This window comes from Syngnathoides biaculeatus, chromosome 10 (genome assembly GCF_019802595.1).
Source record: "Syngnathoides biaculeatus isolate LvHL_M chromosome 10, ASM1980259v1, whole genome shotgun sequence".
Taxonomy (NCBI): Eukaryota; Metazoa; Chordata; class Actinopteri; order Syngnathiformes; family Syngnathidae; genus Syngnathoides; species Syngnathoides biaculeatus.
Window position 1 is genome coordinate 31,645,923 of NC_084649.1, and position 15,699 is coordinate 31,661,621.

A 15,699-nucleotide genomic window follows, 5' to 3' on the forward strand; every position below is an offset into this window, starting at 1 on the left:
CTGCTGATTTTGGTGCTGCTGCTTCTTTGGACTGCATGCCTGTGTTTCGACCTTGGACTGAATAAAGACTCTTCCCGAACTGTACTTGTTCACGTGAGTTGTGCATTTCGGGTTCAGCCTCTTGCTCTGGCCTTGACAGAAAGATCTGGCCAAGACATGGACCCACCCAACTCTGATCTGATGCGCAACGCCCTCCAGTTTCAAGGTTGGTGTCTCGCCGAACATGAAGGTATTCTCCAGACGATTGCTCGCCAGCTGCGGGAGGTAATGGCCTGGCTTGAATCCTTGCCTGCATCCTTTCCCAGCGGAGCCGACACCAATCCGGACCAGGCAGCGGCCGCGGGAACCTTCCCGTATCCCTGAGCCAGCCCACTTGCCGGTCTCCGGCACACATTCGGGTGTCTTCTCTCTGCCCTCCCGTCCGGAGCGTTTTTCAGGGGACTCTGGTAATGTCAAGCCTTTAATTACACAGTGCGAGCTCCACTTCGAGCTGCAACCAGCCGCCTTTCCCTCAGACAGAGCCAAAATCGCATTTATCATTTCCCACCTGATGGGACGTGCGGAAGCATGGGCTACTACTGAGTGGTGCCGCGATGAAGAAACATGTTGGACGTGGTTGTCCTTCGAGAATTCCATGGCGCAAGTGTTCCAGTATGCATCCCCTGAACACGAAGCGGTGAACTCCTTGATATCGCTGCGGCAAGGCAAGTGCCGGGTCTCCAACTATGCCATTGACTTCCGCATTTTTGCAGCCAAAAGCCGGTGGAACAACAGGGCGCTCCTACATGCATTATTTCAAGGGCTGTCCCCTGCGGTAAAGAATCAGCTGATCCCACTGGACTTGCCAACAGACCTAGATGCACTCACTTTGAAAAAAGACAAGAGACTCATGGAACGGGAGCAGGACAGCGCGTGGCGAAGGGACACACCTATGCGTATCAGGGACACCGACACTTCTCAAGGCACGTCTGAGGAAGCGGAGAAACCCAGGCCCCCGCCTGTTGCCTGAGGAACGCCGACGCCGGCAGAGGGAGAGTTTCTGCTCATACTGGGAGCAGTCGCGGCACAGTGACTCACTGTCCGGTGAAACCGGCTGGTACCTCACCCTGAACTTTGATTTCCTGTATATCCGAGTTAATTACCTACTCTTTTATCATCGTATGTCAGATGTCAGGCTGGCTTTTTAGGTATTAATGTGGATTTTTATGTTAACCTACCTATTGTAATACCTGTTTATAGGTGGATAGGATTTTCAATTGGTTAACACTGTTAGTTTAGGTTGGTTTTCATACATTTTATAGATGTAAAGTACAGGCTTAATTGACAATTCACCAAGGGCTGTATATTTCTTCTCACTGTTTACAGTTTCACTCAGCTTCAATTGTTCAATAAAGGAGCTCTGGAACGCTCATCTACTGGCTCTTGAACAGAGTTTGGCTGGCTGTTAATTCTGCGTTCTACACTGAGCATGTTAACATGTCGAACGAACGGTACAGGTTTGTTTCTCCTCCCAAGGGTAACGGGTGTGCTGGAGCCTATCTCAACTATTTTCAGGGAGGAGGTGGGGTACATGCTGAACTAGTTGCCAGCCAATTGGAGGACACGTAGAGACAAATAACCAGTTGCACTCTCAATCGCTCACAAGGGCAATTTAGAGTCTCCAATTAATGCATGTTTGTGGCATGTGGGCAGAAAGTCGAGTGCCCAGAGAAAACTTACGCAGGCACAAGGAGAACATGCAAACTTCATACAGGGGGATTGAACCCTGGACCTCAGAACTGTGAGGCAGATTCCGCCGACATATATTTTAATATACAGAAATGGATTTATCCAGATAGCGGACTCTATACTTCTCCTGCAGTGTTTCTTAAACGATCCTCCTTTAGTTTATTTATTTTTGTTCAAGTATATACATATTGAGCTCATGCTCATGGATGGATATACACTATGATATTCTCTGAGATATATTTTTCTTTTTTTCACAGAACTTTGTCCAAACTGTGAAATACATAAGTTGAAAATTTGTCATGTGATTAAGAATTTAGGATTCTAAAGATGTGACAATGATACCTGTTAAATAGAGTCAGTCAATAAATTATTCTAAGATCATTACCTTAAATTGTAGGTTGCATTGGATGCTTCATTAAGAAAGCAGACCTGTAGCTCATTGTCATTATACTTTGGTAATCATGTGGTACAGAGTCAGTAGCAATCTTTATCTAAGTAGATACATTTTTCGACAAAGCCTACAAATGCAGGAAATCATACAGACAAGAGACTCATGGAACGGGAGCAGGACAGCGCCTGGCGGAGGGACACACCTACGCGTATCAGGGACACCGACACTCCTTAAGGCACGTCTGAGGAAGTGGAGAAACCCAGGCAGGTGGGCCGCCCCTTGCCTGTCACCCGAGGAACTCTGACGCCGGCAGAGGGAGCGATTCTGCTCCTACTGAGGGCAGTCGCGGCACACAGTGACACACTGTCCGGTGAAACCGGTTGGTACCTCACCCTGAACCCTGACTCGGGTGCGTCTCAACCTCATTCAGGACAGTCCGGACCAAACACTTCCAAGGATGGAAAATTACACCCCTGCACATTCCTATCCAAAAAACTAACTCCAGCGGATTTAAATTATGACAAGCGAACTGCTAGCAGTCAAGACAGCCATGTTGGAATGGAGACATTGGTTAGAGGGGACGCAGCTCCCATTCTGGTATAAAGAGATCACACAAATTTAGAATATATTAAGTCAACCAAAAGGCTTAATGCCCGGCAAGCTCGATGGGCACTCTTCTTTTTGCGATTTTGCTTTGTGATGACCTATCGGCCGGGTACAAAGAATAGGAAACCAGATGCGCTGCGGTACACCGCAGTTCTTACGGTAGTTGACGGATTTTCCAAAATGGCACACTTTATCACGCTATCAAAACTCCCCTTCACAAAGCAGTCGGCCGAGCTCATGATGAGTAACATATTCAGGTTTCATGGCTTACCCACCGACAGCGGCGCCCAATTTATCTCCCATTTCTGGAAAGAATTGCTCACTCATAGGGCCACCGTGAGTCTTTCCTCGGGCCATCATCCAGAATCCAACGGCCAGACCGAATGTGTAAACCAGGATATAGAAACCAAGTTTGTGGAGTCAGTTAAGTTGAGTTGAATACTCACAAAACTCCCTTCCCCCTGCATCCATCGGTATGTCTCTCTTTCATGTCGTGCATGGCTATCCACCCTCTCTCTTCCCATCTTTAGACTCCGACTCGTGGTCGACAACTTGCTCACTTCCATGCATTACATCCTGAGGCTCCTGGGCCATTTGGATCTGGCATACTGTCATGGGTGTGTCTGTCTGCACAACTGGTCCACTCAGCAGATGCGTGCACCTGCGTCTTGTCTTAGTGATTACGGCTCATATAGACTGTATATACAACCCTTTGTCTATGTCCTTGCTACTCTGTGTACAGAACCATGCCTCGATAAGACAAAGACAGATCGTCCGCTGGGTCCTCTATATACTAGGGTTAAGTACTGAAGATGAGGCACAGGTATGCACCTCCCAATCAGTGCAGGTGTGCGTGGACCTCCACAGTCAGGGCTTGACCGGCAGAACCATGACAGTACCCCCCCCCCCCTCCTAACGGCCGACTCAAGACGGCACAGGGGCTTCAGGATGGGATGCATGGAAGTCTCTGATGAGGTTGGAGTCAACAATGAAGCGGGACAGAATCCAGAAACGTTTCTCTAGGCTATACCCCTCCCAATCCACCAGGTACTGAACCCCCCTCCCGCTACAACAGTCGGCGTACCGTGTACACCGGGCCTCCGTCGATCATGCGGGGGGGCTTGACCGGAGGGACTAGTAGTGATGAATGAGTTGGACGGAGCCTGCTTACAGGGAACATGGGGTGGACCCTCATTGATCTGGGAAGTTTCAGTGAAGCAGCGACTGGGTTAATGATTTTATTGATGGGAAATGGACCCACGAACCTGGGAGCTAGCTTGCTTGCTTTAGTCATTCTGGAGCGGAAAATCTTTCGTGGACAACCACACGCGTTCTCCCCCCTTGAACACCGGTGCCCCTCTCCTCTTGAGATCCGCTGTGGACTTGGAGCAGCTGCCCATCCGCACCAGTGTCTTATGGGCTATTTCCCAGGTCCGCTTGCAGCGTCTCACTACTGCCAATGCGGATGGTACCGCGGACTCGATGGCCACAGAGATGGAAACAGAGAGGGACGATAACCATGAACTATGTGGAATGGAGCCATACCTGTGGAGGTGGAAGGCAGGGAGTTGTGGGCATACTCCACCCATCCGAGGAGCTGGCTCCACATGCTGTGGTCATCCAATGCCAGGCAGCGTAGACCGGTTTCCAGACCCTGGTTTATCCTCTCTTTTTGGCCGGTCGACTCCAGGTGATGTCCTGAGGTAAGGTTTACTTTCGCCCTAATGAGGGTGCAGAACTTCTTCCAGAAATGGGATATAAATTGTGGTCCTCTGTCCGATACAATGTCCACCGGCAGGCCGTAGTAGGGAACGACCTTGTCCAGTAGCAGCTGGGCTGTCTGCTTGGCGGACGGAATCTTTGGAGCTGGGACAAAGTGAACCATTTTAGAAAAGCGGTCAATGACAGAAAGTACTAACGTGTTTCCTTAGGAGCAGGGTAGCCCAGTAATGAAGTCCAGGGAGATGTGTGACCAGGGATGAGAGGGAATCGGTAATGGCCGCAACTCCCCCATAGGTCGCAGGCGAGAGGTTTTATTGGCCATACATACCGGACACGCGTTGACGTACTCCCTTACGTCCTTCCCCAGGTTTGGCCACCAGAACCGTTGTTCCATGACTGAGCGGGTCTTTGCCATGCCCGGGTGGCAGACGGTCTTGTTGGTGTGAGCCCAATCAATGTCCCCTTGTAGCGAAGGGACAACAAACAGGCGACCGGGAGGACATTCAGCTGGACCCGGAGTGTCCCTCAAGGCCTCCTTCATTTGTGTCTCGATCTCCCAGGTGAACCTGAACACGAAGCAGGCCTCCGGAAGAATCGGGACATTCATGGGCTCCGTACGCTCCCCTTCATGGATTTGAGAAAGTGCATCTGGCTTGCCGTTCTTCGAACCTGGACGGAAGGACAGAGTGAACCGAAACCGTGTAAAAAAGAGTGCCCACCTGGCTTGGCGAGCATTCAGGGTTAGGTTATCCTAACCTTAACCCTAACCCTCTTGGCAGTCCTCAAATACTCCAGGTTCTTGTGGTCCGTAAGAACCTCATAATGGCCTGTAGGTGTATTGAACGCCGTCTTCCACTCATCCCCTTCTCGAATGCGTACGGTACGCATTCCGTAAGTCCAATTTCGTGAAGATCCGGGCCCCTTGAAGCAGTTCGAACGCGGTAGCGATTAGGGGAAGAGGGTACCTGTTTTTAATGGTGAAGTAATTGAGTCCTCTATAATCAATGCAGGGTCGTAATGAGGTGTCCTTCTTTACAAAGAAGAATCCTGCTCCAGCCGCTGAGGAAGATGGTCTGATGAGTCCTGCCGCTAGCGACTCCTCCACGTACTCCTTAATGGCTTGGTGTTCCGGGCCTGTCAATGAAAAGAGCCTCCCTCGAGGGGGTGAGGTGCCGGGCAGTAACTCAATGGAGCAATCGTATGGACAGTGTGGCGGAAGGGATTTTACTTTTGTCTCCAAGAAGACCTCCTTGATGTCCTGATAACAGGACGGTACTGCGGGTAACTCCGGTATGGGTCTCGACTCCTGTACGTCAACGGCCCTGAGCTGTATATTCCTCTCCTCTCGAGTCCCAAAACACACCTTGCTGCATTCTTTGCCACATGCTCTGACTTGACTGGTGGTCCAGTCAATGTGCGGGTTATGTTCTTTAAGCCACGGGCTGCTCCGCGAATTGAATATATGAAAACTTATTTTTTCGCCTTGAGCCTCTGGAAATGTCATCCCCACGGTTTGCGTACAGTGAGTAACTCGGCAGAGGAATTTGCCATTGGCCGCGTATGCGTTGCGGAACCGCTGTGTCTGAAAAGTCGCAGCGCCCAAAGCCTCAACTACACAAGGGTTAATCAGATTAGCATCTGAGCCCGAGTCAGTAAATGTTGTGGCGGAAATAAGTACAGCCCTCCGTGCTTAAGGTGACTCGATGCAGTGCTCGACTCGATTCCGCCGTGGTGTATTTCAGACTAACCGGAGTCGTGATCTTGAGAGCGGGACGCTTGGGCCTGACCGGACAGTGGGCTACTAAGTGACTCAGACGACCACAGTCGAAGCATCGTCCCTTCCCCCGCCGTCGCAGACGCTCCTCTGCCGGCCCATCGAGTCCTTCCACCTGGATGGGCTCTGTCGCAGGTGTGGGCGTTGATAGCAGGGAAGATGGCGGGACGGGCACTCCCAGCTCTCCTCCGACAAGCGCGTCCATTTGTCCCTGGATCGCTAGCCTCTGGTCGATCTTGAGAGCTAGGGCGATGGGTGAATCCAGGGAGGTAGGCAGGTCCACGGCGATGAGAAAGCCAGGGAGTCAGTCAGAGCAAGCAGTAAAAACAGGAGCGACAGGCTTACGGGGTTGGTCAGGAAACAGGTGGAGGTTTGTACACAGGGATTTGGCGTCAGGAATGTGGAAGTGCGGCAACGAAGCATGGGTGGTGACGATCTGGCAAAAACAGACCGTCCGCTGGGTCCTAAATATACTAGGGTTAATTACTGCAGATGAGGCGCAGGTGTGCAGCTCCCAATCAGTGCAGGTGTGCGGGGACCCGCACAGCCAGGGCTGGACCGGCAGAACCCGACAACAACAGAATGAGCAACACTTACAGATGCATTTTAACAAATTTGAATATTGTAGAAAAGTGAATACATTAATTAGGTTAATCAAAAACGTTGGCAAAGACTTCAGAAGGCAAAAGTACTTTATTAATAAAATAAAAATTTACATTTTTTCCTAAAATTTCTTGAGAGCAGGAGAATTCAGGCTTTCACAAGCTGCAAACTATAATCCTCACATTTATTCAAAATCAGATCAAAATACTTCACTCTGTGTGTAGTGAGACTACATGAGTTTGACTTTTTGAATTGTACTACTGCAATAAATCACACTTTCCACTATATTCTAGTACAATGAGATGCAGCACCTCATGAGAATGTTTTAATGGATCACTCCAATTTAGTTTTGTAAAACAGCACCAACCATCCTTTGTCAAAACACATTCTTTCACAATTTTTCCTTGACAAAAAAATCAACCTCAGAAGCAGACACCATAATCACCACCATGCCAGCTGAAGATGAAGAGATCAGGTCAGCGAGTGGGACACGGGTGAGGAGGAAATGGCCACAGCCATGCCGTACTGCGGTGAATCAGAGTAGTGACCTGGTGCCAGCAGCATCTTATCTGTCACTGTGTGCCTGTGAAGGCTTCAGCATGGCAGCAGGCCTGTGATCTCGCCCCAAGCATAACCACCCACTGAGAGGCCAGGCTTAGAGTGACTGGCTTCTCTCCCTCTTTCCATCTTTACACTCCTTCTTCCCTTGTTGTTGTTCTTTAGACTTTTTAGACAGTGCCACACAGCTCCTATCTTCAGCTATTTTTCACAGCAGCCATTTTGTGTCCGCTTTTGTTTTTCTCCTCATTTATGTCAAAAGTGGCTCGACAGATATCTCACAAGTTTTCTTGCTGCCATGGCATTTGGGAGTTCTGTCAAGGACATCTTGCCTACACATAATGCCTGTGATAGTCATCAACTTTTAGTTGTTTTTAGGGCCAATGTGGTGGTCAAAAGCGTAAATGCTGATCAAGAAAACATCTTTAATGTCTAGAAAACTGGGGAAGCAAGACTTTTGATTAATTGTAAAGTGGTTTTGCGAATAGTTTCAACTGGCTTATGGTCATTGGTCATGGCATCTTTCTATTTTGGAATCAAAGTTTCGTTAAATGTGTTTTTTTAAAAAAAAAAATAAAATTTATAATAGAGAAAAATAAAATCTGGGTTCCTCAATCAGCAATTTTTGGGGAAGTACCAATTCATTTAGGGGGGGCTTAAGATTGTTTTTAGGGGGGATAATACAATAAAACATGGCCCTAACCGCAGGAAGTCAACGCATTTATCAAGGGGCTTCCCAACATTTTAAGGGTGCTACAGCCTAGCGATGCCACTGTTTTGAATCAAACGGTCATTCTCAAAACAATACAATATTTATAGTTTAACCAAATAAAGTGGACAGTATGTGAGCATGGTGACATGAAATGTAAATAAACAATCACTCTAATTTATTCCTTCTAACCTTTAATGCAAATACATACATCCATACTATAGCCATCAATATTGATAATAATTAACATTGAAATGAAGTGTGAACAAAGAAATATGATAATTAGACCAGATAATTTAGTTAGTACCCATATTTCTATTTTAGGTAATCTCTGATAATTCAGAGACATATTGTTTCCTTGATATGAAACATACAAAACTCTCGTGCCCTTTTTTGTTGCATGAAAGTTTGAAAAAATATACGCAAAACACTGAAATATTCCAAGCAGAAACTAATGATTGAGCTTGTAACTAGCAAGCAAGCTAACTACTGTACCATAGGGTAACGTCTGCTACACACAGAGTGTTGCAGGCAATGACAGAATAAAAACTAGACTGCGCACAGACCCCTTTTACATGGTAATTCGGCTTCAACTTCCGGTCAGGGCAAAACATTGCTTTCGGTACTATTTCACGTGAAAGTTGACATCCTTTGATATCCTTACAATTGTACATTGTGAAACATAATATTGGAATACATTAGGGTTAGCGTTTCTGGTGTCAATATCGTTAATTCTTGTTGTGCTGTTAGCTGTCAAAACCTTTCAGGCGGTCTCAAAGAAGTAACTTTTCACCGGTAAATGTGTTTCAGTTTAACCTTCATAATTAATTTTTATAATAATGAATGTGGTAAATATATCATTACGTTATTATGAAGGTCTGTACCTCCTATTACATATCTATGTGTCAATGTATCTTTTAAACCTTCCTGGGCATGCTGCAAATTTTTAGATTATATTCATGTCTCCAGAGATTCAAAACATCCCAAGTATATAGCTTTATCGCATTGTTTTCTATAAAAATGTGTGTATTGTTTACCATCCTTTTTGCCCTGACCGGAAGTCAGAGCCTGTTGGCCATGACAGAACCAATGTTGGATGCAGAGTACGCAGTCTAGCTTTTATTCTACGTTATTGGTTGCAGGGGATACCAACGGAACAGTCATGCAGTGTAAGGAGTAGGGAAACCAGTTTTGATGAGTGGCCAAATTGTTGGTCACTGGTTTTGCCAGTGAACAACATTGTAACATTGCATCTGTACTGTTACATCCATCCATCTATCCATTATCTACTGCTTTTCCGGGTCAGGTCGCGGGGGAAGAAGCTTCAGCAGGGATACGCAGACTTCCCTTTCTCCAGCCATTTCTTCCACCTGTTCCGGAGGGATCCCAAGGCGGTCCCAAGCCAGCCGAGAGACATATTCTCTCTAGCGGGTCCTGGGTCGTTCTCGGGGTCTCTTTCGGGTGGGACATGCCCACCTCAACAAGGAGGAGTCCGGGAGGCATCCGAATCAGATGCCCCAGCCACCTCATCTGGCTCCTCTCAATGTGGAGGAGCAGCGGCTTCTCACCCTATCTCCAAGGGAGAGCCTGGACACCCTGCGGAGGAAACTAATTTCAAGGACTTGTATCTTGATCATGTTCTTTCGGCCATTACCCACAGCTCATGCCCATAGGAAAGGGCAGGAACATAGATCAGCTGGTAAATTGAAAGCTTCGCCTTTCGACTTAGCTCCCACTTTACCACAATGGACTAATACAAAGTTCCCATCACTGCATATGCTGCACCGATCCGTCTGTCGATCTCCCGCTCCATTCCCTCACTCGTGAACAAGACCCCAATATACTTGAACTCCTCCACTTGGGGCAGGATCTCATCCCCGACCTGGAGAGGGCACACCACCCTTTTCCGACTGAGGACCATTGCCTCGGATTTGAAGGTGCTGATTCTCATCCCAGCCGCTTCACACTCTGTTGCGAATCGCTCCAGTGAGAGCTGGAGATCACGGCTTGATGAAGCCAACAGAACCACATCATCTGCAAAGAGCACAGATACGATGCTGAGGCCACTAAACCGGACATCCTCTACGCCTCGGCTGCGCCTAGAAATTCTGTCCATAAAAGTTATGAACAGAATCGGTGACAAAGGGCAGCCTTTGCTGAGTCCAACTTCCACCGGAAATGAGTCCGACTTATTGCCGGCAATGAAGACCAAACTCTGGCAGCAGTCGTACAGGGACCGAACAGCTTGAATCAGGGGGTTCGGTACCCCATACTCCCAAAGAACCCCTCACAGGACTCCCCGAGGGACATGGTCGAATGCCTTCTCCAAGTCCACAAAACACATGTAGACTGGTTGTACTGTAAGAGCCAATCAAAAATACCACGCTGTTTCACATTAACTTTCACAACTTAAATACTACATACGGTTGCCTCTGGTTTTAAGCGAGTTTTAGTCAGGTGCCACAATTGCCAAGACATAACAATAAATTATAATACAGTATATACTCTCTATATAGCTTGTTTCATAATAAAACAACAATATTCAACATTTCATATGTACCTACACTGCAAAGCTTAGAACGTCTCTGTCACCAAATACATGGAAGTTTTTACAATAAAAAGACTTTTTCGTGTACAAGGCGACATCCAGCCAGTTGTGGCAATTGCTTTGTCAGGGGCGAGGTCGTGCCATTGCCTTGTGCGCAGCTGCGCCTGGCAGCAGCCATTCACCTGCACCTCATTTATTAATGTATTTAAGCTTCGTTTAGGTTGCCAGTTCATTGTGAGTTTAGTGTAAGTTTACGAGCTTCTTGTTTAGTTAGTTTTGTGCCTCGTTGCCAGGTCCCAGCACTCTCGTGTCTCATAGTCATAGCCTTGTTTTCCATGTTCCATGTTTTTCCCTTGCAGTTATCTGACCCTCGTTTCATGTTTTTTAGAACTTCCCTTTCGCTATGCGTTTTTTTGTGCTGTCGGGTGTTTGGACTACTTGTTTGTGTACTGATCTTTCCTTCTTCTTTTACTTTCAAGTTGTCCCGTTCTGAAAGGCCACACAACATTCTTCCTTTCTCAACTTCCACCACCTGATTCTCTGCTCAACCGTTGTTTTCTTAATCTTCCCACCCGCTACCATAGTCATCCTACTCACCACCATCCTATGCTGTCGAGCTACCCTCTCCCCACCACTACCTTACAGTCAGTAACCTCCTTCTTGAAATTAAACCACCCTTTTAAATGACGTCCTTGCCTCCGAGTCCTGCATTAGGGTTCTACCCCTTGTCCCTTGGTTGTGACAGAACGAACTGGCCAGACATGGACCCAGCAGACTTTTGCCTGGTGAATGATGCCCTTCGAGCACAGCAGTACAGAGAACCTACTGCCTTCTGTCTCCACCTTAGAGAGGAGCAGGATGGTTTGGCCTCACACTTTGCGGTTCTAATGGACCTGGCTCAGGAGAAGGGATTAACTGACCAGCTGTAGCCTCTTAATTTTGTTTTGGTGACCGGCCCGAGGTGTCCATCTCTTGCACCTATTTTGTCGGCGCCCAATCGGCAATGACCAACCATCACTCATGCTCTCCAGTGGAGGATTTCAACCAGCGGTCGTCTGATGATCCGACAATGCCTGACCCGCAACCACCATCATACTATCTGACAGCGGCGGGCGACTTACGGTCACCATCTCTTGCTCCTTTTTGGGCGGCTCCCGACCAGCATCTACTCCCTCGCTCTTGCTTCAACGACACATAACTGCCCTCCACCTCCTGTGCTTCCTCTGGCAGTGCCTAACTTCGGTTGGCGTGCCATGCCTTGGTCGCGGCACTCAAGCTGCAGTCAATACTTCTTGCTTCTGCTTCGGTGGCTCACGACCAGCGACCTTGTTCTCGCTGTGAAGGCAGTGGCTTGCCCGTGGCTGCCGTTTCCCCTGCTTCCTCTCATTCCTGCTTCTGTGGTGATCGGCATGCAGCTGGCCATCGCTCAGGCCTTGGTGGTGCCCGACCTGCAGCCGCCTTTTACTCCTGCTTCAGTGGTGGTGTTTCACCCATAGCCTCCCTTCTGGGGCTTCACGCCCCCGGTAGGCTCATGGGAAATAGGTTCCAGATGAGGGACCAGACAAAGCATGGCTAAAAGACCCCCATGATACACAAATGGATGGGGGTTTCCCTTGCTCAGGCCCCCCCTCCACAGTCAGGCCTGGAGATGTGTATCGAAGGCAAGTACCTGCTGGCCAGGCCTGCACCCGTGAGGCTCGGCTAGGCACAACCTGAAAGGGTAACATTGGTCCACCTTCTTATGGGTGCACCACCTGTGAGAGGGGCCATAGGGGTCGGGTGAAATATGAACTGGGAGTAGCTGAAGGTGGGGACCTTGGCAAGCGGATCCTCTGCAACAGAAACTGTCTCTAGGGACATGGAATGTCAACTCTCTGGCAGGGAAGGAGCCCGAGCTGATGTGTGAGGTTAGAAAGTTCAGACTAGATAGAGTTGGGCTCGCCTCTACACACCGCTTGGGCTCTGGTACCAGTCCTCTTTAGAGGGCTTAGAATCTGTTCCACTCTGGCTAAGGACCAAATAACACTTCAGAGCACCCATCATTTTAGGAGTCTTTAAATGGAGTGCTGGAGAGTGCGCCCTCTGCGGACTCCATTGTTCTGCTAGGTGACTTTAATGCTCATGTGGGCAATGACAGTGAGACCTGGAAGAAGTGATGGGGAAGAACACTAATCCCCGCCCCCACCCCCAAACACACACACACCCTTGATCAGAACCCGAGTGGTGTTCTGTTAAAGGACTTCTGTGCTCACTACGGAGTGTCCATAACGAACACCATCTTCAGGCATGGGGTGTTCACATGTGCACTTGGCACCAGGGTGCCCTGGTTGCAGATCAATTATCAACTTTGTGGTCATCTCATTGGACCTAAGGTAACATGTCTTGGTGAGTTGGCTCCGATGGTGGGGAGGATGTGGTCTGAAATGGCAGGCCCAAATGTATTGTGAGGGTCTTCTGAGAGTGGCTGGAAGATTCCACTGTCTAAAGAATTTCAACTCCCACCTCTGAAAGAACTTTGCTCATGTTCCAGGGGAAGTGGGGGGACATTGAGTTCAAGTGGACGATGTTCCGCACCTCCATTGCTGAGGCGACCAACTGGAGCTGTGACTGTAAGGTGGTCCTGTTGTGGTTGCAGCCCCGGAACACGTCGGTGGACACCAACAGTGAGGGATGTTGTCAAGCTGAAGAAGGAATCCTATCGGACTTTTTTAGCCTGTGGAACCCCCGAGATGGCTGATGGGTACCAACTGGCCATGTGGAATGCAGCTTTGGTGGTCGCTGAAGCAAAAAAGAGGTGTGGGAGGAGTTCAGTGGAGAACAAATTAAAGATGGTTTCGAGGAAATTCTGGTCCACTGTCCGGCGTCTCAGGAAGGGGAAGCGGTGTACCGTCAACACTGTGTCTTGTGAGGATGGGGCACTGCTGACCTCAACTCGGGACATTGTGAGTTGGTGGGAAGAATATTTCAAAGACCTCCTCAATTTCACTGACATCCCTTCCCATGAGGAAGCAGAGTCTGAGTTCACTGAGGTGGGCTCTCCTTTCTCTGGGGTTGAGGTCAGTGAGGTCGTTAAAAAGCTCCTCAGTGGCAAGGTCCCAGGGGTGGATGAGATTTACCTGGAGTTCCTAAAGGCTCTGGGTGTTGTGGAGCTGACCTAGTTTACATGCCTCTACAACATCGCATGAAATTCAGGGACAATGCCTCTGGATTGGCAGACTGGGATGGTGATCCACATTTTTAAGAAGGAAGAACAGAGTGTGTGTTCCAACTACAGAGCGATCACACTCCTCAGCCTCCCTGGTAAGGTCTATTCAGGAGTGTTGGAGAGGAGGGTCCGTCGGGAAAGCAAATGTCTGGTCTTTGCAGATGATGTCATTCTGTTGGCTTCATGAAGCTGTGATTCTCAACACTGACTCGAGCGGTTTTCAGCCAAGTGTAAAGCGGCTGGGATGTGAATCATCACCTCCAAATCAGAGATCATGGTCCTCAGTCGGAAAAGAATGGTGTGTAGTCTCCAGGTTGGGAATGAGTACTGCCCCAAGTGGTAGAGTTAAAGTATCTTGCGGCCTGGTGTCAGTCTGTTGGGGTATAGAGAAACCTAAGTCGAAAGGTGAAGCTATCAAATGACTGTTTGATCAACATTCCTACCCTCACCTATGGTCACGAACTATGGGTCGTGACCGAAACAAGATCCTAGATACAAGCATCCGAAATGAGTTTCCTCTGCAGGGTGTCCAGGCTCTCCGTGACTCAGATGAGGTGGCTGGAGCATCTGATTCGGATGCTTCCTGAACGCCTACCTGGTGAGGTGTTCTAGGCATGTCCTACCGGTAACAGACCTCAGGGATGACCCAGGACGCGCTGGAGAGACTGCTGCCCTGGCAACACCTAAGGATCCCCCAGAAGAGCTGGATGAAATGGCTGGTGAAAGTGAACTCTGGGCATCCCTGCCAAAGCTATCAACCCACGACCTGACCTGCAAAATCAATAGAGGATGGATGGATGGATTTGTACCGACCAAAGCCTGGAATTAAACCACCCTTGAGAAGACACGTCCTTGCCTCAGAGTCCTGAATTTTGAGTCCTACCCTTTGTTTCTTGCCCGAGACAGTCTTAACAGCGTGTTGGTTTGTATATGCAAAGGTCAATCACGTGATATGCAGTGGTGATTCATTGACTATTTTTTTTCCCCAATTGTTCAGTTCCATCACTTCGCTCGGTGTGTGAGCTTCATTTTTAACTCTCCTATTTTCCACCAGATAAAATATCTTTAAAATCTAAAAGCATATAGATAGCAGTAGTTTCAAGTCTCTTTTTGTACTGTCGCAGGATATGGCACTAGTCATCAATGTTAAAATCAAGAACATCTTCGTTTTTTTTTACCTTTTAATTTTGTAAGCTATTATTATTAAGTGGTTACCACAGTTAGGATGTTTTTCAAATTATCTTACAGTTTCTTAAAATACTAACTACAGAGTTAAAAATATTTGACAATGGCTAAAGTTAACCTAGAATAATTATTTCAAAACCCATTATCTCCTGGGGAGAAATTAATTCTGAATCGAACAACACTACATTCATGAAACTGCTCATATTGGTATAGAAGCTTCCACAACACAGTATGAACTTTTTAATTCACTGATATGCCATTCAGCCCCCATCATTTCCCCCCATTTTTCTTTCCGTTGAAAAACAACAAAAACAGAAAACCAAACATCATAGCAAAGCACACCCGCCATCAAAACAACTTTCACTTGATGGACAATGTGATACTCCTTTAGGGCATGCTTAAGATATTTTGGTGTCCATATGTGAAAGAAGATGAAAACCAATTGACACATGCAGAGCTTGTAAAATGAACAGTGACTGTCCCTCTTGTTTTACTCCTTTTGGCAAGAATTAAAAACAAGAAAATCATCAGAACAGATGAATTCGCCCCATCTCTTTTTTAGAATGCATGGCAGCAGGGGGCTAGCGCTTGATAACAGCCAAAACAAGCGTAATATGACTCTGAATAATAATGCCTTAACCTGATAGGTCCTAAATCTGTGATCTTACTG

At 47.8% G+C, this 15,699-nt stretch overlaps 1 protein-coding gene across 8 annotated transcripts in view; it reads right to left on the reverse strand.

Moving 5' to 3' along the window:
• Positions 1-15,699, reverse strand: part of LOC133506929 (calcium-dependent secretion activator 1) — a 231,611-nt gene that overhangs the window by 9,580 nt on the left and 206,332 nt on the right. The gene's annotated exons all lie outside the window — the stretch shown is intronic.